Source organism: Chiloscyllium plagiosum, chromosome 14 (genome assembly GCF_004010195.1).
Source record: "Chiloscyllium plagiosum isolate BGI_BamShark_2017 chromosome 14, ASM401019v2, whole genome shotgun sequence".
NCBI lineage: Eukaryota > Metazoa > Chordata > Chondrichthyes > Orectolobiformes > Hemiscylliidae > Chiloscyllium > Chiloscyllium plagiosum.
This window is the reverse complement of record NC_057723.1, coordinates 7507200-7531525: the sequence shown is the minus strand read 5'-3', so window position 1 is coordinate 7531525 and position 24326 is coordinate 7507200. Positions and strand designations below refer to the sequence as shown.

The 24326-nt window shown below is 44.1% G+C and overlaps 1 protein-coding gene across 5 annotated transcripts in view; it reads right to left on the bottom strand.

Annotated features, from left to right (window-relative positions):
• The window catches only part of ndst1b (N-deacetylase/N-sulfotransferase (heparan glucosaminyl) 1b), a 258623-nt gene that overhangs the window by 134737 nt on the left and 99560 nt on the right, over positions 1–24326 (bottom strand). Inside the window, exon 1 of one of the 5 annotated variants that reach the window (XM_043703103.1) lies at positions 19777–19799. The exons of the other annotated variants lie outside the window; for them this stretch is intronic. The gene's annotated coding sequence lies outside the window, so the exon portion shown is untranslated. Of the gene's footprint in view, positions 1–19776; positions 19800–24326 lie in introns of those variants that run through there. 5 annotated transcript variants of the gene reach the window in all.

Sequence of the window (24326 nt, the reverse complement as noted above, 5' to 3'; positions counted from 1 at the left end):
ACTCCCGATAACATTTGACTTCTTGACTGGTCAAAAGTCTATCTATCTCTGCCTTGAAAATATTCAGTCACCCGACCTCCACTGCTCTCTGGGACTTTTCCAAGAAACCGAGCCCCTGGGAGAAAGAAATCACACCTCATCTTCATCTTCAGTGGGAGAGTTCCGTATGTTTAAACAGTGACCCCTCTCCTATGCTCTCCCACAAACAAGGAACATCCTTTCAGCATGAATTCTGCCAAGTACCTCGAGGATGTTGTACGCTTCAATAAGATCGCCTCTCATTCTTCTAAACTCCAAAGTGTACAAGTCTATCCTGTCCAACATTTCCTCGGATGTTAACTCCCTGCTCCTCATTTTTCAATCTTTGCCCCACCATCAGTTGAGTGAATATTCTCTGAACTGCATAAAAGACTTTCATACCAGAGAATCATAGAATCCCTACAGTGTGGAAACAGGCCCTTCAGCCCAACAAGTCCACACCGACCCTCCGATGAGTAACCCACCCAGATCCATTCCCCTACCCTATTACTCTATATTTACCCCTGATTAATACACCGAACTACACATCCCTGAATACTATGGGCAATTTAGCACGGCCAATTCACCAAACTTGCACATCTTTGGACTGTGGGAGGAAACCGGAGCACACCCACGCAGACACAGGGAGAATGTGCAAACTCCACACAGACAATTGCCCAAGGCTAGAATCGAACCCGGGTCCCTAGCACTTTGAGGCAGCGGTGCTAACCAGTGAGCCACCGTGGTTAAGATCAGAGGGTGTAAATTAGGCACCATATGCCAAAATTATGCCATCGCCAATCTCTATCTCCTCAATATCACCACCACCACAACCACCACACTATCCCTTTCTGCAATTTTATCCATATTGGGAAGGGAGGAGAGGGAGGGGGATGAAGGGGGAGGCACGGGCAGCCTACTCACCCATTCAAGATTGACGCCAATGAATAGCTATCGTAGCTATTTAATGAGGCCTCCTCTTCCTGCCAATGGGATGTAGTGTGCAGCTACTGAAACCCAATGGATAGGCAATTGAGCAAGGGGTGGGGTAGAGGGGAGGGAATGGATGAGTTCCCCCCTTTTCTCACCCCTTCTGTCCAAACAGAGACCATCCAAGCACTTCTACCCTCCACCCCACCCCTTGTCCTATTTATTCTCTCTCCATCACCTCTCTACACCATTCCCCAACCCCTGTTTACCATCCGCCCATCACCCCCACACAAGATCCTCACCAGCCCCACCTTCACCTGGGCTCCTGGCTCCTCAGGGAACACCCTGTAGTCTAAGCAGTGACCACCAGCTCCCAGTGGTGCTGTTGGGACCAGAGCAGCAGATACCTGCTGGACATACACCTGGGCCAGTAATTCTCAGCTTTGGCGTTGGGTGGGGGGTACCTTGCCATCTCTTCCACCTCTCGGTTCAGAGATGCGTAAATCAGGCCTCATTCCAAATAAAGGTTGGACAAAAACAGAAATGGCCACAGGCTGAGTGTCATGAAAAGGTGGACTTGCCCTGTCTTTTACACTGAGGGGCACACCAACTCAATCCCCACTGTAAACCCATCATTCTGTGTAACTGCTTTTTTTTATTTCCCTTACTGCCCTTGAAAGTCTTTTCAAAACCATTCTCCACAAACTCTCCCCAAGCGTTCACAACCAGGCAGCTGTTTGTTTTTACAAGAAGCTCTGTGGGACATTTATTCTTTCACAGGCACCTTATAAAATGCAAGTGGCTTAGCACAAGGCAATCACATTGTACTAATTTGACAATATAGCTGAGCATTCTGTTTGTCTTATTGATTGCTGGTGTACACTAACTGGAAATGATAAGTGCATGGTTTACCATCAGAGAGTTCCTATTGTCTACTGCTAATGTGTTACCAAAATAAATGCACTGCACTCCTGCTGAGGCAGCAGAGAAAGAAATTTTAGATGAAAACACACAGTGTTCAACGTTGCAAATCCCATCGAATAATTTCAAACTCTATCAATCGTTAGAAGGCTGGGTTTCCTGATGTAGAGCCGTAGAGGTCTAAAGGTAAGACATAAAGTTGCCAAATAATGACTCTCTTTTTCGAGAGATATGACTGGTGGTGCCTTAACCTGAGGGTCACTACACCCTCAAATAAAAAAAAAATAGAAAGAAACAAAATCTGGAATTAAAAGTCTAATGACAACCGTACATCCATTGTTAATTGTCAGAAAAATCCACCTGGTTCACTCATGCCCCTTAGGGAAGGAAACTGCCATTCTTACCGGGTCTGACCTACATGTGACTCCAGACTCACAGCAACATGGTTGACTCTTAACTGCCCTCTTGGCAATTAGAAATGGACAATAAATGCTAGGCTGGCCAAAGATGCCCTCATACCTGAATGAAACAAGAGAACGAAAATCTCAGGCGCGAGGGCAGAGGCTGAGAAGGCCAGTCCTCCATAGTAACCTCTGTTGGTATGGGAATTGAGCCCATGCTGTTGGCATCACAAACCAGCCTTCCTGCCAACTGAGCTAACCAACCCTGACAATACAGGGAAAGGGCGTTTTGGCACATCAAGTCTGTACCAGTCAGAAGCACAACTAACTATTCAAGTGGATATTCGAACCAAACCCATTTACCAGCACTGGGCCCATTGCAAATGCACATCTAAATACGTCTTCAATGTGATGAAGATTTGTGCCTCTACTCCTCTTACAGAGATTCCCACCACCCTCTCACTTTTCCTCATGATCCCCCTAAACCTTCTCGGGGGTGAATCTTTGCCCTGGTCATTGATCCCTTTATAAAGGTGGGAAGGTGGAGGAGGTGGGGGGACGGGAGGGGAGAGAGAGACAGAGAGAGAGATAGAGAGAGAGATAGATAGATAGAGAGAGAAAGAAGAGGTTTCTTCCTCTCGAACCTTGTCCATGCCTCTCATAATCTTATACATCTCAAACATGGAGGCTGGTAGCTATCATGGTCAACTTCTCCATACTAACAGAAAACTCGCGGTTGCGAAGGGATGTAATTTTAACCTTCAGTCATAGTGGGTTCAGATCGGAAGACTCACTGCGTTGTACATTGTGTTAACACATGAACTCAGCCCACTCCAATACACCAACTTCTGGGGCAGGATTTCACACACCACCATTGCACACCCCTCCCCCAAGTCCAGAACTGTCCTGACCACTGCTGACCTCTGACACCCTTTTGGAGGGGTGGGGGTGCTGCGACTCAGCTGTATGGCTGATCAGATTAGCCAATACCCCTCTACGGTAGCTCTTCCCTCATAAGTGTTCTAAGTGCTATCTAACTACACACTATATTTAGGTCTAGCCTGAGGACTGACAAGATACAGCCTCCTCGATCCTCAAACATCCACCAATCCAGTTTGCTCCGTCTCCCACCCACTGAAAATCCGACCTCATGGTAAGCTTGTCCCGGGATTCTTTCCCATTTCTCCTCCCCCCAGCCCAGCCCCCATCTTCACAAGGGACCACTCTCCAGCAATAAAATCTCTCAGGAGAAAGTGAGGACTGCAGATGCTGGAGAGTCAGAGTCGAAAAATATGGTGCTGCAAAAGCACAGCAGGTCAGGAAGCATCCAAGGAGCAGGAGAGTTGATGTTTCAGGCGTAAACCCTTCATCAGGAAAGGGCAAAACGTTGACTTTCTAGCTCCTCAGATGCTGCCTGACCTGCTGTGCTTTTCCAGCACCACACATCAAACCTCTCAACCCTGGTGTGTGTGTGTGTATGTGTGTATGGTTTGTGTGTATGTGTGTATGGTGTGTGTGTGTGTATGGTGTGTGTGTTGGTGTGTATGGTGTGTGTGTTGGTGTGTATGTGTATGGTGTGTGTGTATGTATGGTGTGTGTGTGCGTGTATGGTGTGTGTATGGTGTGTGTGTATGTATGGTGTGTGTGTGCGTGTATGGTGTGTGTATGGTGTGTGTGTGTGTGTGTATATATAGAGGTTTCAGGAGAGGGCTGGAGTGTCAGCTAATACGGTTAAAAGGTGATCATCCACAGTTTGTTTGCCGTTGTTAAAATTGATTTCCTTTTAACAAAGAGTAGTTTCCTGTTAAGTACGGAAACCTGGTCAGTTTCTGTTAACCCGAGTTCATTAAACTGAAAAAATTGAAAACTTTGAGTAGTTTAATTAAATGTTTCACATTTATGATGACCTGGAGCTCAAGTATCAGTGCACTTTCCCAAATGGGTCATGACACATTATTGTAAGATTCTAAGTCGAACTAATCAGAAGCTTACAAGAGCTCTATGTGAAACAACTGAAATGGAACTTGCAGAATAGTAGTCTTTCAGAATGACAGTAACCAACTAACCCCACTAACCAAAATCCCCCCACAGTTCCATCTTCTTTCACACTAAGAAGTTAACTGAATTGTTCTATCCTCATGGTTTCATGTTGCCATCTTCTGAAACTGCTACCTTCATGTTGTTGCTTGTTTTTCAGGTCAATCTTCAATCATCTCCTTCCCCTTCCTCCGCGACCCCTGACGGAATGTGGTTTGCTTAATGTTAGCCTATATCACAAAGACCCAAACTCTTAATGATATCTGGCAGCTAATTAACAATTAAATATGTACACTGATACAACATAGAGTCATACAGATATACAGCATGTAAACACACCCTTCAGTCCAACTCATCCATGCTGACCAGATATCCTAAATTAATCTAGCCCCATTTGCCAGCATTCGGCCCATATCTCTTTAAACTCTTCCTATTCATAAACCCATCCAGATACCTTGTAAATGTTGTAATTGTACCAGCTTCCACCACTTCTTCAGGACATGTATGCTTTTGGGGACTGTGCAGCTTCTTTATTGAGTGTGTCGCCTGTCATTGCAGATGGGAGTCAGTTAGTTTTAATTGACCTCTTCTGGCATGTTATGACACACCTCCAGGACAAATGGTATTTAAACTAGAATCTTCTTGTCCAGAGGTAGGGCATGGCCACTGCATCACAAGAAACCTCTCTGATTGTATGTATCCTTAAATGACTGTTACATTGCATACATAGCTAACTAACACACTGGCTACCTCTCCAACTGCCAGCTAACTGAATGGCTGTACAGAGCTTACCTCTTCTACAAGAGTACAAATATCATTACTTCAGCTTGCTCTCTTCAAGCTATAAGGCCTTTCTGATATCTGTGCAATTACACAGCATTCTCTCTTTCCCAGGAAGCTTGTACTGAAAAATATATTTTAAAAATGGACATTGGTATGTTATTGTTATACATTAAGATAGTTCTTTGGCCAGATATAGTCCTGTTATAATGATCATGATTTGACTGTGCAGCTTCTTCATGGAGTGTGTCGCCTGTCATTGCAGATGGGAGTCAGTTATTTCAGTCCATAATCAAAGATACAGAAAAAAGATAACGCTATCTGATGATACACAGATCTGTGCACACAGGTACGTAGAAACATAGGAATTAGGAGGGGGAGTAGGTAATTCAGCCCTTTGAGCCTTCTCCACCATTTACCATGATCATGGCTGATCTTATCCTGGTCTCAACTCCACTTTCCTGCCAGATCCCCACAGCCCTTTATCCCACTTTTCATCAATTTGTTTCTTGAACCTGTTGATTGATTCTGTCTGCATTGCGCTCTGGGGCAGCGAGTCCCACAGATTCACAACCCTCTGGGAGAAGTAGTTTCCCCCCATCTCAGTTTTGAACCGACCTCCTCTCCCTCTATATCTGTGAGCTCTTGTTCCAGACTGTCCAACAAGGGGGAGCATTTGTTCAATGTCCATCTTATCAATTCCCTTTAGCATTTTATACACCTCAATCAGATCCTTCCCATTCTTCTAAACTCAAGCGAGTACAAGCCCAAACTATTCAACTGTTTCTCACCCAACAGCTCTTTCATTGCTGGGATCAACCCGATGAACCACCTCTGAACTGCTACATGTCACCACATCCTTCCTCAAGTAAAGAGACCGAAACTGGACACAATTATCCAGGTGTGGTCTCACCAAAACCTTATATAATTGTAACAACACTTCTTTACTTTTATAATCCAGTTACTTTGCAATAAATATCAAGATCCCATTGCCTTTCTTATTAAATGCTGCACCTACATACCCACTTTCTGTAATTCATGCACAAGGACACCCAGATCCCTCTGCACTGACACACTTTGAATCTGCTCCCCATTTCAATAACAATTTGCCCTTTTGTTTTTCCAGTCAAAATGGAGAACTTTGTATGTACCCACATTACAGCTACTTTCATTCTTTTATCATTTTTACTCTTTCAAAAAGAAATAGCTGAGCAGTGTAAGTCTATTGATTTATTTAATGTCATGCGCATTTGTTACAAATACAGTGAAAAGTGTCTCCAGCTCCATCTTGAAACACAGACATAAACCAGACGGAGAATATAAGGATAGAAAAGTAAAGAGGTAAAGTTAGAAAGTGCTTTTGAAATGCTTAGCCATGGGCCTGGATCTGAGCTCTTCCATGAGACCAGCATAAAGCAGTCAGTCCGTCTGGAGTCCCCTCACCATGTCACTACCACATAACCGTATTGTCACCTTTTGGTGCCACCTTGCCCCTACACACGCCATCATTGGCATGAGTTAACACTGGACCGGTCTGGGCACTGAAGCCGCTGCTCTGGCTGCCAGTTCCCACACTGGGTCTAAATCCGCCTCCCTCCATCGCTGGGAACAAACCTTTCCTCCAACACGATGGACATCTGTTGCCTTCTGAGCTCTCCTCAAGAAGGTAAGTCAGGAAGGTTAAAGTTTATTTAAAAAGCAGACAAAGAAGAGAAAGAAAGGAAAAGTGGACGGAGAGGACAAGCGCTGGGCTCCTGGGCTCAGGAACCTGAATGTTGTCCTCCTACTCCACCGCCATCTTGACTGAAAGAGTAGTGTATAGCATTTGGGCCAGAAACGTATTGCTGTTGTTGTATATGCCTGCTTTCTGATTTTGAAGAAAACCAAATGGCAGAATCAACTGACAACTGTGAACAATTAAGCCTCAGTGATATTAAGGGCATCTTTTTCGTGTTTTCTAGGTTATATTAAATTCAGGAACTGGTTTTTCTGAATCAGAGATAGCTTGAGCCTCTTGTAAACTGCAGATTTGCTTTTAGATTGGACACGCTGAGACCTCCCGTTCTTCGAAGAAAGGTTGGAGAGAGAGTACTCGCACCTGATCCTCCTTGCAACTGCTGAGCTGTAACCTTCAGACTTGGTTGTTCGGATATGAACTTCGACAATGATACAACATATGATAGATGACCATTACAAAAATAACTTTTCCCACTCTGGCTGTCTAACCGCCCAACTGCTGACTAAATGACTGCACAGAGACCACGATGGAGAGCTCTTACACTAAAGCATCTCATATCATTTGTCTTAAAGGTATAGTGCCCTCAGACCTGTGCAATGATACTACAAGTACATTTTCTGTGCTGCAAGGTGACTTCACCTATTCCATGAGGAATATGTGTCAGAATGTTCATTTGTTTTAAACCCTGCTTTATTTTATCTTCTATTAAAGGTAATATGATTGGGTGGGCTTTATTTGATCTAATGTTCCGCATAACAGCTATAGGAACAGTCCCTTAACTGTTCCGTCGAAGGGGGGTATATCCATCACATTCAGTTGATCAAAGCACACTCTGCAGTCTCACCGTATATTCTGAGCATTAGAGTCATAGCATTAGGCAGCACGGAAACAGACCCTTCGGTCCAATCAGTTCATGCTGAACATAATCCCAAACAGGGTGAGCAGAACTGAACACAATACTTCAGAACAGGCTTCCTCAACATCCTGAATAACCTCAAAATGATATCACAACGCCTGTGCACAAAGGTCTGAGCAATCAAGATTCACAAGCTAAATACCTTCTTAACCACCCTGACTACATGTGATGCAAACTTCAAAGAATTATTTATCTGAATCCCTACTTCCTTTTGTTCTACAACACCACCCAAGGCTCTACTTCCAATTGGGCAGAAGTGGGTACTGCAGATGCTGGAGTCCTGTTGAAGGGCTTTTGCCTGAAACGTCGATTTTTCCTGCTCCTCGGATGCTGCCTGACCTGCTGTGCTTTTCCAGCACGTCACTAATCTCTACTTTCAATTGTATAAGTCCTGCCCTTGTTTGTTTTATCAAAATGCAACACCTCGCATTTATTCCGATTCAACTCCACCTGCCACTCGAAAGCCCATTGATCCAATTGATCAAGATCTCTTTGTAATCTTAGATAACCTTCTTCACTGTCCACTCTACCACCAATTTTGGTATCATCCGCAAACTTACTAACCATGCCTTCTAAATTCTCATCTAAATCATTTATATAAATGACAAACAAAATTACCTTCCCAACTTGTACAAGATGGTTCACTGTAGAATTTGGTGATCTGTTTGATCTCCTTATTGCTTCCCTCCAGTGGTAAGATATTATGCTTGACTGAGTTAGAAATCACACAACACCAGGTTATAGTCCAACACGTTAATTTGGAAGCACTAGCTTTCGGAGCGCTGCTCCCTCATCAACCACCTGATGAGGGAGCAGCGCTTCGAGAGCTAGTGCTTCCAAATTAACGTGTTGGACTATAACCTGGTGTTGTGTGATTTTTTAAATTTGTCCACCCCAGTCCAACATTGGCATCTCCAAATCATGTTTGACTGAGGAAGGAAGATAATTAAAATGCAGTGGGAAAAAGAGAAGTAAGAAAATGACAGAGACAAAATAAAGGGACAATCTACTTCATCCTAAAACACGCTTGTATACTCTATTTAAAAAGTCATTCACGGGATATGAACTTTGCTGACTGGGTGAGCATTTATTGTCTGTCCCGGAGAGTCACCTTAGACATATCTGAATGGCTTACTGGGCTATTTCAGAGGAAACTTGAAATTCAGTTACATTGCTGTGGCTTTGAAGGCCATCAGACAGTGAGATCTGTATGATACTCTGATAGTTTTATCACCATCGTTACTAGTACAAGCACTTTTATTCCAGATTTATTTGATTAAACAATTTTAACTCCCACAACTGCCGTGAACTCAGGTCTCCAGATCATTATTCCATGCCTCTGAATCACTAATCCAGTGACAGACGGGCTACCTGAACTCACAAACATACAAATGAGGAGTAAGAGTAGGCCATTCAGCCCTTCAAGCATGCTGTGCCATTCAATAAGGTCGTGGCTGATCTGATTTTAAACTCAACTCTACATTCATGCATGACCCCGATAATCTTTCATCCCCTTCATCATCTGCTTTCAATATTGACAGATTCTGCACCCACTGCCTTTTGAGGAAGTGAATTCCAAAGACTCTTAACCCTTTTCTTATCTCTGCCTTAAACTGGCAACCCCTTATTTTTAATCAGTGACCCTAATTCTAGATTTTCCCACAAAGGGAGACAACCTTTTAACAATTCCCTGGCCAAGTCCCCTCAGGATCTTCTATGTTTCAATTAAGTCACCTCTGAGTCTTCTAAACTCCAGAGGAGGCAGGTCTAGCCTTTCCTCATAAGGCAGTCCACTCGTTCCAAGATTTATTGCCATGCAATAAAGCAGGTGACATTAATGTCCATGATGGTGTGTTACAGTTCACTAGGGAAGTCAGAGTTACTGCAGCAACATGCATTTTCACACACATCTTGCAGCCTCAGGCTATGGAGATTGCAATATGACAAGAAGAAATAGGAAGAGGGGTCAGCCCCTTGTCCCTGCTCCTCCATTCAATAGGATCATGGCTGATCCAACACTCTTCGCTTCCACTTCCCCGTAACCCTTGATTCCCCGACTGATCATGAACCTATCTAATGCACATGGTCTTTGCAGCAAGAAATTCCAAAGATTCACAACACTCAGAGAGGAAATTCCTCCTCATCTCAGTCTTGAGTTGGTTCCTCTTTATTCTGAGACTATGCTCCCTAGAGCTGGACTCTCTCATGAGGGGAAACATCCTCTTAGTATTTACCCTGTCAAGCCACTGAAAAATCCAATATGTTTCAATGAGATCTCCTTTCACTCTTCCAAACTTCAGTGAGTAGAGTCCCAACGTGTTTAACATTTGTTCATAAGACAATCTCTCCCAACCAGGATAGAGGCTATCCTTCAGTCAGCTGACCAGGAATCTCTCCCACTCTTGCTGTGTGCCATTGGTACATATTGGAAAGATTCATAAGCTGATTCTCAAACCTATTTGGGCTGCACTATGAATGCACATTCCTCGATTGTCAAGTCCCAGTGTGGGACTTGGACAACGTGGTAGTACTGCTGCCTCACAGCGCCGGGGTCTTGGATTCGATCCAACCCTCGGGCAACTCTCTGTGTGGAGGGGTTGCATGTTCTGCTCATGTCTGCGTGAGTTTCCTCTGGGTGCTCCGGTTTCCTCCCACAATCCAAAGATGTGCAAGTTAGGTGGATTGGCCATGCTAAATTGCCCATAGTTTCCAGGGATGTGCAGACTGGAAGCTCTGAAGAAGGGTTTTACCCGAAACATTGACTTCTCCACCTCTGGATGCTGCCTGGCTTTCTGTGATCTTCCAGCCTTCTGCTTGTGCAATTTGGATTCCAGCATCTGCAGTTTTTTGTACTTATCTGGTCAGGCCTACATGTGACTCCAGACCATAGCAATGTGGTTAATTTATAACTGCCCTTTGGGCATTTAGGGATGGGTAATAAATGCTGGGCCAGCCAGCCATGCCCATACTTGGTGAATGGATAACAAAACATCAGCAATTTAAAGATAGCACCTGATCCCAAAGGGGTCAGAGCAAACTCCTTTCAGGTTATCCTGAAGGGCTCTGAGTAAAGGGAACACAGTGCCGTGGGAGGGACTTGCAGTGAATCATCCAGTAAGACACAACACTATCAGAACCTGATGGGATCAGCTGTGCTTGGGAGAAAAAAACAAAAATGCAAGGACAGAGGGAGCAGACCACATGCCATCCCTTCCTCTGAGTAACCCCTGTCCTCTTGAACAGGGCCTGATGACATCAGCATTGGCCTCCCAAGGACATGTGAATCATAACGACTGACAGATGTCATCCTGGTTTGAAGGGTAAGATGACAAAGACGGTGATGAATACGTATAATTTCACAATGTGGCTGAAATTGTTACAATATGCATTATTTAGCGAGATAAATCGTGACTCTTCTTAAACCAGGGAGTGGGTGTAGCTTTGCTTCAAGCTTGGTCTTCTGGTTAATCATTCCATGCAGTTACCTGTGGGCTGGGTGACACACTGAGGTTAGGTGGCTACCCACACCCTGTGGGAAATGCAGGAAGACCATCTGTCTCCACTCACCTTTAATTAAGCTAAAGGGGTGTCCCTCACTATAGTCCAAAAGTGTGGCACTGGAAAAGCACAGCCAGTCAGGCAGCATCCGATGTGCAGGACAGTCGACATTTCGAGTATAAACTCTTCATCAGGAATGATGAAGAGCATCCTAATGAAGACATTATGCCTGAAACGTTGACTCTCCTGCTCCTCGGATGTTGCCTGACCTGCCTGTGTTTTTCCAGCACCACACTTTTTGACTCTGATCTCCAGCATCTGCAGTCCCACACTTTCTCCTAGTCCCACACTGTAGCCCCCTGGTGGACTACCCACCCCATAATGCCATTAGGACTGACAGCCATTGCCCGTAGTGCACTGAAGACACTGCGATGGTCAGTGATGGGCTGGACCTTCAGATACATCCTGGATCTCAGTGCGGTCAGGCTATCAGACCCCTAGGAAGGGAGGGCGGAGGGGGAAACGGGAACAAGGGGTAACGATCGAGGCAGGAGAGGATACACTATTGGCTAGGAGGGTTTGGGGACCTTACAATTGACATTGAAGAGTTGGAAAAGAGGCACTTGTAACCCACAGGATAAACAGTGGGTGAAGACCTTTCTCTCTCCCCTGTTAAATCGGAGAGGTGGTGGAATAAGGGCATTAATTGCCCAGTTAAGGGGCATTGAGGTGAGGGGTCCAGCCAGTAGCTAGGTGCTGGTTATACAATCAGAAACAGTTGGTAACTATTGGTCCAAAGACCACCCTGCTCCAATTTACAAGAACAGCCAATCATTTCTCCATTGGCAGTTGATTCCCCTAAGGTGAGAGAAAGTATAAATTTACCACAAATTAATCTGCTGTATGTGATAAACCTGGTCATTTTAGTTTCAAGGATATAGCCCTGCTCTTCTTAAACACAATGAATACTTAAGATGATAGATTAATGGCACTCAGTCTATCTTTCTGGTTTGCAGAGGCTAATCTGTTTAATGTGCAATGAAGTGGTTCAGTTTAATATATGCTGCAGTTTGGTTCACGAGAAACTGTCTCTTCATTAAAAATACCACATCATTCTTTATGATCAACGTAATTTGGTGCTGCAGACTGCATTGTGAGTGTTATTTTTCCTTACTCTTGGAATTTGGGTGCCGCTGGCTGGGCCCAGCGTTTACTGCCCATCCCTCATTGCTCCTTGAGAAGGTAGGGGTGAGCTGCCTTCTTGAACCGCTGCAGTCCGTGAGCTGCAGGTAGACCCACAATGCCCGTCGGCAGGGAATTCCAGGATTTTGAGCCAGTGACAGTGAAGGAATGGCCATATATTTCCATGAGTTGGAGACGCTGGTGTTGGATTGGGGTGTACAAAGTAAATATCACAGGTTATAGTCCAACAAGTTTATTTGGAAGCACTAGCTTTCGGAGCACTGCTCCTTCATCAGGTGGTTGTAGAGTATAAAATCATTAGACACAGAATTTAGAGCAAAGGTTTACTGTGTGATGTAACTGAAATGATATATTGAAAAAGACCTGGATTGTTTGTGAATCTTTTGGAATGATCATGTTGGTTTCCCGAGACCTGAAGAACTGAAACCGACATGGTCATTCTAAAAGATGACAGACTTGACAAACAATCCAGGTCTTTTTCAATATATAATTTCAGTTACATCACAGTGTAGACTTTTGCTGTAAATTCCGTGTCTTATGATCTTCTACTCCACAACCACCTGATGAAGGAGCGGCGCTCCGAAAGCTAGTGCTTCCATACATTTCCAAGTCAGGATGGTGAGTGACTTGGAGGGGAACCACCATGTGTTGATACTTGTGCATTGTACTTCTAGATGGAAATGATTGTGGATTTAGAAGGTGGTCTCAGAGGAGCCTTGGTGAATTTCTGCTGTGTATCTTTGTACCTCTCTCCTTTACAAACTCCTGAAAGTGTGGCACCAATACTCCAACTAAGTGCAATAATTTCTTCATTCATGGGACATGGGCATTGCTGGCTAGGCCAGTATTTATTGCCCGTCCCTAATTGCCCACTGGGGAGTTAAGAGTCAACTGCATTGCTGTAGGTCTGGGGTCACATGTAGGCCAGACCAGATAAGGTTGACAAATTTCCTTCCTTATGTGAGTAAGCCAGATGGGTTTAAAACAGTAGAAATGAGATTCGGAGGCAGTATTTCACACCAAAATGATGATTGGTACCACAACATGTGTACCAGAAAGTGCACCAGTGCGAGGTGCTCCAGCACACAGGTCTAGCACCGTGTGCACCACACTGGTACCAACCATATTGGATTATGGCACTGAGCCAGAAACACAAGCTGTGCCCACATGGAGAGTGACATCAGTGTTAATGCAATCTCTATTATCCAGCTGTAGAACAGCACCACCCTCCATCTGGAAGAAAAGATGGCAAGTAGAAATCACGGTGCTACTGAATGTGCATGCCATGCGGAGAATTTAGGGAAGGTTAAAGTGAAGGTAATGAATTTCAAAAACAGTCTTAATTTATCTTAAACAAGATGAAGTCAATAAAATACACAACAGGGCCTGAGGTTTTCCTGAAATGACTGCACAAATTTCTCTGCCAAGACCAACTTCCCGAATGTGTGAAATGCAGGAATCCAGATCCATAATGTCGTATTCAATTGTTCTGGGATTTCCTGAGTCTGGTAACTGATCTATGTTCACTGTGCTTGATTGGTTAAGCTTTTCCAGGGATGGGCAGGGAGGGACGTATCTGTCATCTTCCAATCGCCATAGCATTTTACCATTCATAGCCAGCTTTCTCCCCTTCCTCAGGAGTAAACTAAGACCGTTCACACTTGGCCAACCCACATTCATCTGGTTGGTAGAGTGAGAATGTGAGTGCTTTCAGTGAGCATGCAGTCCCAGTAGTGTCCACTGTTCCCAGTGGCAGTGTTGAGCTATCAGCCCTCCTATTGGCAATCCATCTTTCCAAAGAATGGGAGGTCCAATGCACTGTAGGAAGGCTGAGGTGATCTAGGAATCACTCAAACACACTCACCCCTGGGGTGCCCCTGCTGCACCCCCAAATGGAAGCTCAGGGAGAGGCAGTTGCACTGAATGGAATCCGAGGGAAGTGATGGCCTGGTGGTGTATTGTTAGTTTGTATCCTGCCATGGCAGGATGTGGAATTTAAATTCAATAAAATCCTGGGATTTTAGTCTAATGATGACCATGAAACTGTTGTTGATTATCAGGAAAAACCCATCTGGGAAAGAAATCTGCTGACCTTATGGTCTGGAAAACACGTGACTCCAGACTCATAGCAGACAAGGGCTTTTGCCCGAAACGTCGATTTTCCTGCTCCTCAGATGCTGCCTGACCTGCTGTGCTTTTCCAGCACCACTCTAATCTAGACTCTTTTACCTCATAGCAATGTGGTTGACTCTTAACTACCCTCGGGCAATTAGGGATGGGTAATAAATGCCAGCCTGGCAGTGATGCCTACATTCTCCTAGGAGGATAGATGAGGCAGGAGACCTCTCAATTTTTAAACAAGTACTTGGATGTGCCCTTGGAGGGTCATAACATACAAGGCTCTGGGCCTGGTGTGGGAAAGTGGGACTAGAATAGGAAGGAGTATATTTCTGGCAGTACAGACTTGATGTATGATTCTAAACGCAAAGCCATCATTCCATTCTGTGTGTGTCCTGAAGACAGCTGCTTGACTCAATCACCAGCTAATGTTTCACACTGAACCATCTTTCCTGGCAGCCTGGTCGGTGGTGACTGGCGACTGTGGGTCCCAGGCTAGGAATCAGACCTGTGTCATTGGTGATATTCTGAACCGTGCACAAATCCTTAAGCCAACCGTACTAACCAGCTCCCCAACTGAAATAACTGATAGAATACAGAATGTGTTAGAAAGCAAGTAACACCAAACTTCTCAGTTCTAGTAACACAGTGAGGAATTTTAAAATGGTAAAGTACATTTCAATAAGATAGAGTCATAGAAATAGAATTCTACAGTGCAGAATGAGTAGACAAATAGAAGGCTGGAAGAACATAGCAAGTCAACCTTGCTTCAGGTCTAGATGTGGGGATAGGGGCAGCTACAGATAAAGGTGGGAGGACGGGGGGGGTTGGCAAAGGGAGAGTAGCAGAATGGTGTGGCAGTGATAGTTGGACACAGGTAGTGGGTACGACCTGGGTAGTGGGTACAGAGCGAGGCCATTCAACCCATCGTCCCTGAACTAGCTCCTGAAAGAGCTACCCAGTCAGTCCCACTCTCCAGCCCTATCTGTGTAACTCTTTAAATTCATCGCTTTCAAATATATATCCAACTCTTTTTTGGAACCCCCCCCCCACCATGGAATCCACCTCTCCCACTCTCAGGCAGCGCATCCCAAATTCCAACAACTCTCGGAGTAAAGAAGTTTATTTTCACCTCACTCCTAGCTGTCTTGCTGACCATCTTGAAATTGTGACCCCTAGTTACTGATATATCGACTCGGGAAAACACAATATCCTTCTTTATGCTGTCAAGATTGTTCATAATTTTGAACACCTCAGTATGATCATCTCTTAATCTACTCTCCTCCAAGGAGACTAAGCCCAATCTCTCTAATCTTTCCTTGTATCTAAAATCCTCCTAAAGATAAAATGCGTCTATTATTTACAATTAGAGAGGAGCTTCTGTGCAAGTAATGGCTGTATTCCAAAGCCCATACCCAGTAGTTACACTGCTCCATTCACCACAGCCTGTGACTCTCATTGTACGGAGCATAGGGCGAGGTGGAATTCTCTCACCAAACCGTCAGTCACTCTATTTGAAACAAATTTGAGAGTACAATGGCATATAAAATGAAATTAAGTCAAAACCCTCAGATCAAACATAGCACATAACTTGAATCAATGTCAAAGTGTTAAGCAGCAGAGGACAGATAAACATTCCAGCCTATTCTTTTATTAAATAAAAGAGATGAGAGAGCTAAACATTCCTGCAGAATGATGGTAGCTCAGAGGCACAATTACACACTGAGCAATTTCCAATATTCTCTGGTGGACATGGTTAACTCATAGTTCACAACAGCATTGCATCCCGTACAATATGAAATCTTGGCCTTCAGCTCAAAGATGGGGAGTAATGGCTGGATTTAATAATTATTATTGTGCACATTGAGGTAAGAGCCAGATTCTGTTAACCTGGGGGAAGGATGCATCTCCTTCCAGGAGAAAGTGAGGATTGCAGATGCTGGAGATGCAGAGCTGAAAATGTGTTGCTGGAAAAGCGCAGCAGGTCAGGCAGCATCCAAGGAGCAGGAGAATCGACGTTTCGGGCATAAGCCCTTCTTCATTCTTGAAAAAGGGCTTATGCCTGAAACGTCAATTCTCCTGCTCCTTGATGCTGCACTTTTCCAGCAACACATTTTCAGCTCTGCATCTCCTTCACACAGGCTGACATTCCTGCTGTGAAGATTTGCAAGAAGGCATCCTGCACGCAGTTAGCATGCAGCATTGCTCGGCTATTTGCAATGCATACAAACTTAAAGAAAACGCTTAAAATCTACACTGTTCTCTCAGCTCCTGAAGGCAAATATTTACATTTACACCATCTACTGATATTCTGGTACAAGCTCTCAGTGGTCAGGTTATACAGTGCTCACAAATAGCCAGCAGCAGAAATATCTACAACCAACCTGTTCAGATGTGTTACAACCTGATGGTGTTATTATCACTGAATCCCTCAATTTCTACAACCTGACAGTTTATCATTGACCAGAAACTGAAATAGACCAGCCATGTAAATATTTTGGGCATGAAAAAAAACAGATCAGAGACTTGGAATTCTGCACTTATTTCCTGACTCCCATTTACAGGGCAGAAGTTAGGAATTACTTACAGTGTGGAAACAGGCCCTTCGGCCCAACAAGTCCACACCAACCCACCGAAGCGCAACCCACCCATACCTCTACATTTACCCCTTCGCCTAACACTACGGGCAATTTAGCATGGCCAATTCACCTGAGCTGCACATCTTTGGACTGTGGGAGGAAACCGGAGCACCCGGAGGAAACCCACGCAGACACGGGGAGAACATACAAACTCCAGACAATCAGTCGCCTGAGGCGGGAGTTGAACCCAGGTCTCTGGCGCTGTAAGGCAGCAGTGCTAACCACTGTGCCACCGTGCCGCCCACACGTGATGAAATATTCCCCAGTTGCCTGGATGAGTGCAGCTCCAACAACTCTACTGTCTAAACAATCTCAGGTGCATAAAAACACCACTATTTGGAGATGCCGGTGTTGGACTGGAGTGTACAAAGTTCAAAATCACACAACACCAGGTTATAGTCCAACAGGTTTATTTGGAAGCACTAGCTTTTGGAGCACTGCTCCTTCATCAGGTGGTTCATTAACACCGGCTCCTCCACAACATGGCCACCACCTGCAAGTTTCTCCTTGGGTCACTCACCATTCTGACTTGGTACAATATTGCCATTCCTGTCATTAAGTCAAAGCCTGAAACTTCCTCCCAGTACAGCGGGTATTCCTACACCACTCAGGGCTGCTGCAGTGCAAGAAAATGGCTCACTTCCATCTTCTCAATGTAATCTGGAATGTATATTAAATGTTGACCTTGCCAGCAACATCCATAGCCTGTGAGAGAATAAACCAATAAAAGGGCACTGGCCAGTGATAGCCTTCAACCCACCTCTCCCATTACTACATCACAGTCTATCTCCCACTACAGTCTATTTCACAATTACACTCTCACTCATTACAGTTCATTTCACGCCACATTACAATCTATTTTACATTACAGTCTACTCTGCAAGCCAATCATCACAGTTTTCTTAGAAATGGAAGTATATCATGTTGCTTTGTGCAGTAAACAGCTGGAATCTTAAAATGGAATAGCTTCAATTTCAATGGGATTAATGTCCAACAAGTAGCCAACTCTATGCAATTTGTTATTGGCATTCTAAACACACAGATTTGTTCACTGACCAACACTAGGTATCCAGGTCTCTGTGAGGAGGACCCAGGAGGGAACCTGAATAAATTGTCACTCAGTCAGTCATGTGTTTGGCATATAGAGTCATAAAGCTGTAAAGTATGGGTATTGTGCATTTCAATGTTTTTGGAAAAAAACAATTAACATTTCCAAAACCCTTTTCATGACCTCCGAATGTCACAAAGTACTTTACAGGAAATGAAATACTTCCGAAGCATTGACACTGTCGGGATGTCATGTGTAGGAGAGGTAATCTGAACTCAGCAAGATTCCACAGACAATTAGTTTGAGAAGATGATCCGTTTCTGGGCTACGGACTGAGAGATAACTCTCGGACCAGCATACCAAAGAACACTCCTCAGCTTCGAAACCTTGCATGTTCACCTCAAAGAGACAGCGGGAGCTTGGGTAAACATCTCGCCTGAAAGATGTCACCTTCAGGTTTGGAACGACCTCATCGGTCCCTCATTAGAAAGAGTCAGTGTGGATTGTGAGTGTAGAGTCTCTTTGGTAGGAGTTGCATAACCAAAATTAATGACATTGCACCATTGTACAACATAAGCAGCAATGTTATATGATTGGGAGCTCAAACATTTGCAAGATGTGATGGAGGTTATGGGGGGAGATGATGGCCTAGTGGTATTCTCACAAGAATATTAATCCAGAGACCTAGCTGATGTCCCAGGGACCTGGGTTTGAATCCCATCATGACAGATGGTGCAATTTGAATTGAATCAATAAAACCTGTAATTAAGAATGTACTAATGACTATGAAACCATTTTTGGAAAAACCCATCTGGCTCACGAATGTCCTTTAGAAAAGAAATCTGCTATTCTCTCCTGGTCTGACTTACATGTGACTCCAGACCCACAGCAACGGGGTTGACCGCTTTCTGAAATAAGCACTCAGTTCAAGGGGAGTTAGGAATGGGCAATAAATGCTGGCCAACCAGTGATACCCATGTCCTACGGGTGAATTAAAAAAACACAAACTTCAGGAATTCCCAGTTTCCAAATGTCTGTATAGTGTGGAACATCTGTAGCACTGGTTGGCCCAATTGTTTGGAGTATGGTGGAAAAAATTCCGAATGCAAACAGAAAAATGTGAAAATACTCAGCCAGTCTTGCAGAAACTGTGGTATAAACAGAAAACGGTCAAATAAAATTCCTTCTCCCAGTGAAAGGTTTTTCCACATTCCAATGGTGGACTACCCTGGGGCCAAATATCTACAATTCCCTGAAACACCGCGAATCTGTCTCATTCAGGTTTCCAATTGCAGAATCGACCTCAGTCAATGGGAAGAGAAGGTCACTGAATGGACGAGCAGGCTCAGTGGGCCAAATGGTTTTGAACTCAGGTGTTCACTAGAAAGGGAAGGTAAGGAGGATCTGCCAATATCACTATGGAAGAATTGAGTTAGATGTGTCCCTTCTTTCTCTTTGGCACTCCCTTGGGATTGAGAGTGACTCAATGGATTTTGAGGCGGCTGATGAGTTCAATATGCAGACTCTACCGTATCTGGGGCAGACGGTGTTTTGAAGGGTTAGGAAGATGGGTTGATTGGAGTGTCAATGCGTTCTCTCCAACGCCTGAATTCCCCTCTGCACCATCCCAATAAAGTCTCCTGATGTACTCATTGCCTTCATTCCTGAATGATCCTTGCCCGTTTCAGTCAGTCACAAGTCATGAGTCGACGAGGATGTTTGACTTCCTCAATGACGTTTTGAGAACGTCCTGAAAGTGTTTCCTCCTGGGAATCTCCCACTCCGGCCAAGTTCGGAGCAGAGTTGGCAGTCTATTGTCAGGCATTCTTGCCATGTGGACAAGCTGCATCAGAAACCTCAGTTATAGAGCCATTTCTGGAATACAGAAAGGATGTTGTTAAACTAGAAAGGGTGCAGAAAACAGTTACAAGGATGTTGCTGGGACTAGAGGGTTTGAGTTGTAAGGAGAGACAGGATAGGCTGGGACTTGAGGGAGGTTGAGGGGTGACCTTATAGAGGTTTACAAAATCATGAGAGGCATAAATAAAGGGAATAGCAAAAGTCTTTTCACCAGTTCAAACCTAGAGTTCAAAACTCGAGAGTGTGGTGCTGGAAAAGCACAGCAAGTCAGGCAGCATCCAAGGAGCAGAGAATTGATGTATCGGGCATGTATCGGAATGAAGGGCTTTTGCCCGAAACGTCAACTGGCCTGCCCTGCTGTGCTTTTCCAGCACCACACTGTCAACTCTGATCTCCAGTACCTGCAATCCTCACTTTCTCCTCGAATTCAAAACTACCAGGGTACGGAGCTTAAAACTAGAATTAGAATCCCTACAGCTTGGAAGCAGGCCCTTCGGCCCAACAAGTCGATGCTGACCCTCTGAAGAGTGACCCATCCAGACCCATTCCCCTATCCTATATTTGCCCCTGACTAATGCACTTAACTTACACGTCCCTATGGGCAATTTAGCGTGGCCAATTGACCTAATCTGCATACCTTTGGATTGTGGGAGGAAACCCAAGCAGACACAGGGAGAATGTGCAAACTCCACACAGACGAGGTTGGAATCGAACCCAGGTCCCTGGTGCTGTGAGGCAGTAGTGCTGACTGAGCCACCGTGGTGCCCCATTATGGATACAAATCAAAGGAAGGAAAGAAAATGAGAAGTGGAATCGCACAGCATGGTGAATTCTAATTTAGTTTTAATTTAATTTAAATTACTCAACCTTAGGTAAGACCAAATGAATTAATTTGTACAAAAACTTATGCCAATGTGATAATTTATTATATAATTGAAGTCAGTGTTAATTAATTAACTAATCAGGTCTAGGGGATAAGGTTATAATTAAATAGCAAGGTTCAGTAACACAAAGGTTCTAATCTTGACAGTCGATTAAAAAAATGTGAAATATACACAGTTTTAAAAATTTATATTAACCTCCCTATAATAGTGATGTCAGCTCAAGGAACGCTGCTGATTGGTGGCTCGTTGGTCAGAGAAGAACAACAGGGAATGTTGGTTCTGCAGAGCCTACAGGAGAATGGGATATCAGCCATGGTCAAAAGGAGCAGCCCTGATGGGCTGAATGGCCTAATTATGGCTAAAACAATAATAACAGCAACTTGCATATACCCACTCTGACTGTCAAAGCTGATGCTGAGACACCAGAAGGTAACGTGCGCAGTATCTGCCGGACTGGGCATCAGAAAAGTCAACACACTATGGTTAAACATTATAAAGAATATTTTTTACTATTTGTGTTTAAAGGTCTATTTAAATTCCATGTGTGGGATGTGTGTGTCTGTGTATTTCCAACTGTTCATTCAAAGGATTTGGGCATTCTGTATCTTTGGAATTAGCTTCTCCAAGATGGGCCATAGAAAACAAGGGATCGGACATCTCTGATATTGTATCTTTTGTGGAAGTGTTATATCCCCATCTGTTTTATATTGGTAGGTCTATTTATTCTTAATGCTTTAAAGGTATTTTAAATCCATAGCATCTCAATGCTTTTTATAAAAATCGTTTATGGATGTGGGTGCCAGTGCATTTATTGCCCATCCCTAATTATACTCAAGAAGGTGACAATGAGCTGTCTGCTTGAATCACTTGTCCAAAGCTGTCATATTTACTGCAGGGCTGAAAATGTGTTGCTGGAAAAGCGCAGCAGGTCAGGCAGCATCCAAGGAACAGGAGAATCGACGTTTCGGGCATAAGCCCTTCTTCAGGCTTATGCCCGAAACGTCGATTCTCCTGTTCCTTGGATGCTGCCTGACCTGCTGTGCTTTTCCAGCAACACATTTTCAGCTCTGATCTCCAGCATCTGCAGCCCTCACTTTCTCCTCGAAGATATTTACTGCAGGGACCTGGTCATTTTCACAGTATTTGGTCTGAGTTGAAATCTGAGGCACCCGTGAGTGCTGGAAAAGGACTGCACCAAACCTTGTTACCCGTGACCTTTTGAGCAGCTGCCTCCTCTAACTCCCAAGGAAGTAGCGGTGCCCAAAATGGCCGACATCTGCCTTTGCTGCAGGTACTGGGCAGATGATTCTCAATTCCTGAGGTGCTCTTGGCATCTGAATTTGTTGCAGACTTCACCTCCAGGTCAATGAGACCATTTAAATTTAAAAAGAAATGGCAGCAGGACAGGGACGCAGCATGGGTTTGAGTGTCAGGAACTGGAATGCATTAATTTCCAGCCCACAGTATGTGTGATATCACACCCAGAGAATGGGTAGGTCAACTCTGCCTGTGGAGCTGTAATCTAGCAAGCCATTCAGGTCTCCAAGTGAGGAGATGAAATCGACATGGAGGAAGATATGTTTTTAAAAAAATGTAGGTTTGCAAATCCTGATTTAAAGCTCTGTTTGCTTTCTCTTCTCCATTCCCTCTGAAAGATCTATGGCTTTTCAACTCTTCCATCAGTGGCTTTAGACCTAAAGAAATGTTGTTAAAACACTAGGTAATTAAAAATTAATACCATGTAGAATGAAGACGTAAATTCTCCCCGAGATTTCCGACTGGATCAATGGCTGGTGCTGCATTAATTCTAAATTGAGATATGGATGTGTACCATTGGCACAGCCTCGAAAGAGCAGGTGTAAACCTTTTGACCTAGTTCTGTCATTTTGATAACCGTGGCATGTTTTAATTTTTAAATTTTATCTCCTTATCTTCTTCCCAACATACTCTAGCCTCCTTCCATTTTCACCAATTCCCTACCTCCCTTCTGAGCTCCATTACAGTTTTTATTTGCATTTCTAACCTTCTTAAAAAGTGTACTCAACGTCTCAACATCTTTTTGTGTGAAGAAACTTTTTTAACTGGTTCTGCTTAAATTCTAACCTTAACCCTGAATATTTCTCCAGATGATAATGGCTTCACTCCAGAAATATCTTTTTGCTTTTCAGGATAATATATATTTACATTGTGATCGACCTGTATGTTTGGATAAATCTCAATGCAGGCCGTAGATTTACTAATTATTTTACAATTCCTTCCACTCAACTCTTTTTCCCAATTCTCTTTCATTTGCAAAGGTTCCACTTAAATTGTCACTGCCAGCAGGAATTTAAAATAGGCTCACATTGTCTCTACTGATACCAACTTTCCAGAACCACACATCTTGCCCAGTGGAGATAGTTTTGAGTGATTAGTACCTTGATATTGGGCATGTTGGTTTGGAGGAGGACACTATGATTGACCTTTCTTCCAGCAGATTGTGCCCGTAGTGTTAAGTAAGGGGTAAATGTAGGGGTATGGGTGGGTTGCGCTTCGGCGGCTCAGTGTGGACTTGTTGGGCCGAAGGGCCTGTTTCCACACTGTAATCTAATCTAAAAAAACATGGAAACAGACCATCTGGTCTAACTCATTCGCTGACCAGGTATCCAAAACTCAACTACTTTGATCTGCTGCATTTGGTCCATTAACCTATTCATGTTCCTGCCCAAATGTCTTTTAAATATTGCAATTGCATCCACCTCTATCACTTCCTCTGGCAGCTCATTCCACACGCACACCACTCTCTGTGCGAACAAAGTTTCCCCTCAGATCCCTTTTAGATCTCTCTCCCTTCACCTCAAACGGGGCAGCACAGTGGCTCAGTGTTAGCACTGCTGCCTCACAGCACCAGGGACCTGGGTTCAATTCCAGCTTCAGGGAAGTAACAAAGAGGATTGATGAGGGCAGAGCAGTAGATGTGATCAATATGGACTTCAGTAAGGTGTTCAACAAGGTTCCCCATGGAAACTAATTAGCCAGGTTAGATCTCACGGAATACAGGGAGAACTAGCCATTTGGATACAGAACTGGCTCAAAGGTAGAAGACAGAGGGTGGTGGTAGAGGGTTGTTTTTCAGACTGGAGGCCTGTGACCAGTGGGGTGCCACAAGGATCGGTGCTGGGTCCTCTACTTTTTGTCATTTACATAAATGATTTGGATGCGAGCATAAGAGGTACAGTTAGTAAATTTGCAGATGACACCAAAATTGGAGGTATAGTGGATAGCGAAGAGGGTTACCTCAGATTACAACAGGATATTGATCAGATGGGCCAATGGGCTGAGAAGTGGCAGATGGA